This window comes from Orycteropus afer, unplaced genomic scaffold (genome assembly GCF_000298275.1).
Source record: "Orycteropus afer afer isolate SDZICR_OR568_19922 unplaced genomic scaffold, OryAfe1.0 scaffold00126, whole genome shotgun sequence".
Classification (NCBI taxonomy): Eukaryota; Metazoa; Chordata; class Mammalia; order Tubulidentata; family Orycteropodidae; genus Orycteropus; species Orycteropus afer.
This window is the reverse complement of record NW_006921713.1, coordinates 2,295,000-2,297,825: the sequence shown is the minus strand read 5'-3', so window position 1 is coordinate 2,297,825 and position 2,826 is coordinate 2,295,000.

Below are 2,826 nucleotides of genomic sequence, written 5' to 3'. Positions count from 1 at the left end.
TTTTTAGTTACTGGTCCTCTGTGTTTCCATGGTGTGTTTTTTGTCCACTTGCTTTTATTTTTTTAATGGTTATTTGATTGTTGTTTCTGTCTAACTGAGTGGGAGACAGCAACAGTACCATATGACACAACAACACCAACACCTCCTGCAGGTCCACTTACTAAGTGAGAGCAATGACTTATTTCCCCACCAATTGGCCAATGATAAATGACCACCAAGAAGAGCCTCACTCACCCTTAACTGCTTTCCACCATTACCAGTGCTCTAAGTACAACATCACAATGTCTCAGAGAAAACAGACCATCACAGTCCACACAAAGGAGCAAGATAAAGTGGTAGAAACAAGGGAGCAGGATACAGACCGAGAACACATCCTTGAGGAAGAAGCAGCATTGGAACTCCCTGATAAGGAATCAAAGAATTATATTTAAGTATCTTTCAAGGATTGAGAGATAGATCAAGGAAGACACTGACAAAATTAAGGAAAACACAGACAAAACCCTAGAACAATTTTGGAAGAAAACACAAGAACAAAATGGCAAAATAAATGAAAAGTTAGAAATGATACAAAATCTACAGATAGAAATCCAGAAGTTTAATACTAAATTTTCAGAAATGGATAACTCATTGAAAGGGCAAAGGGGTAGAATTTAATCAATGAAAGACAGAATTAATGAGATTGAAGACAAATACCTGAATACATCTTTGGAAAGGGATCAATCAGAAAAAAAGATCAAAACAAAATGAAGAAAGCATAAGGTTCATGTGGGATACCATCAAAAGGAATAACCTACGTGTAATTGGAATTCCAAAACAGGAAGAGAAAAAGAAAACCACTGAGAAAGTTGTGCAAGATTTGTTGGAAGAGAATTTCCCTGATATGATGAAAGATGGGAATATATCCATTCAGGATGTCCAATGAACCCCAAACAGAATCAATCCCAAAAGAAAATAACCAAGACATATCATCATCAAACTCCTCAAAACCAAAGACAAAGAAAAAATGCTGAAAGCAGCACAGGAAAAACAAAAAGTTACTTACAAAAGACAACCAATAAGAATAAGCTCTGATTTCTCAGCAGAAACCATGCAAGTGAGAAGGTGATGGGATGGTATATATAACACCCTGAAAGAGAAAAATTTCCAACCAAGAATTAGGTACCCAGAAAAATTGTCCCTCAAATACGATGGTGAAATTAGGAGATTTCCAGATAAACAGAAACTAAGGGAATTTGTTACAACAACCTTATAAGAGATACTAAAGGGAGTCCTTTGAATAGAGAACCAATAATAGCAAACAACAATTGATTATTAATATGTAAGATGCCATAACCCAGAAAGCAACATAGCTGTGGATGAATCCAAAGTAAAATAAGGTTACAAGATTGTAAACAGGGAACCAGATATATCAATTGGCAAATGAGGACAATAATAAACCAAAAAGAGGGTGAAAACAGTGTAGTTACAGAACTTTTAAATGGTGAGGAAGGCAAGGGGGTTGTAAGATAGAATGGCCTGTTCTAAACTTGAGGAGAAAATTATAAATCACAAGGTAATATCAAAGAAAATGATAAACCTTCCAATCACAATAAAAAAGAGGACAAGCACAAATATTTAGCAGATACTAAAACAATAGCAACAAAGGAAATGATAACAAGATTCATAAACATAATGAACTCAGCCCAGAAAATTATATGGAACAAAGAAATGAGGAACACAAGGAAAAACACATAACAAAATGACAGCAACAAATTCATACTTGTCAATAATTACACTGAATGTTAATGGATTAAATGCACCGTTCAAGGGACAGAGTTGCAGACTAGATAAGAAAACATAACCCATCAATATGCTGTCTACAAGAGACACACCTTAGAGACAAAGAGAAATATAGACTAAAAATCAAAGGTTGGGAAAGGATATATCAAGCAAATGGCAACCAAGAAAGAGCAGGAGTGGCAATATTACTTTCTGATCAAATGAACTTTAACATGAAAACCACCATACGTGACATGGAAGGACATTATAAAATCATTAAAGGATCAATTGAACAAGAAGATATAATCATAATATATCAAGAAAGCCAATGAAAGAGCTCCAAAATACATAAATCAGAATTTAAAAGAGTTGAGAAGGCAAGTAGATGACTCCACAGTCATAGTGGGAGACTTTAATACACCACTTTCAATGAAAGATAGAAACAACTGGAAAGAAACTCAACAAAGATGCAGAAGTGCTCAACAGTACAATCCATCAATTTGAACTTATAGACATCTACAGAGCACTTCACCCAACAACAGCATGATATACATTCTTTTCCAGTGCTCATGGAACATTCTCCATGATAGATCATATGTTAGGCCATAAAGCAAGCCTTAATAAATTTAAAATAAATAAAATAAAATAAAAGGAGCTCTGGTAGCATAGTGCCTAAGGCATTTGACTGCTAACCAGAAGGCTGGTGGTTCAAACCCACCAGCCACTCCTCGGAAGGAAGGATGGGCAATCTACTTCCGTAGTGATGCTGCCTCAGAAACCCAAGGAGGGGTCGCTATGAGTCAAGTCTGACTCAATGGCACATAACAACAACAACAATAAACTTAAAAACATTGAAATACTGCAAAGCATCTTCTCAGATCACAATGGTATGAAATTGGAAATCAACAATAGGAAGATGAATGGAAAAAGAGCAAACACTTGGAAACTGACCAACACCCTTCTTAAGAAAGACTGGGTAAGAGAAGAAATAAAAAATGAAATTAAAATATTCCTTGGATCAAATGAGAATGAAAACATAACATACCAAAATCTTTGGGACACAGCAAA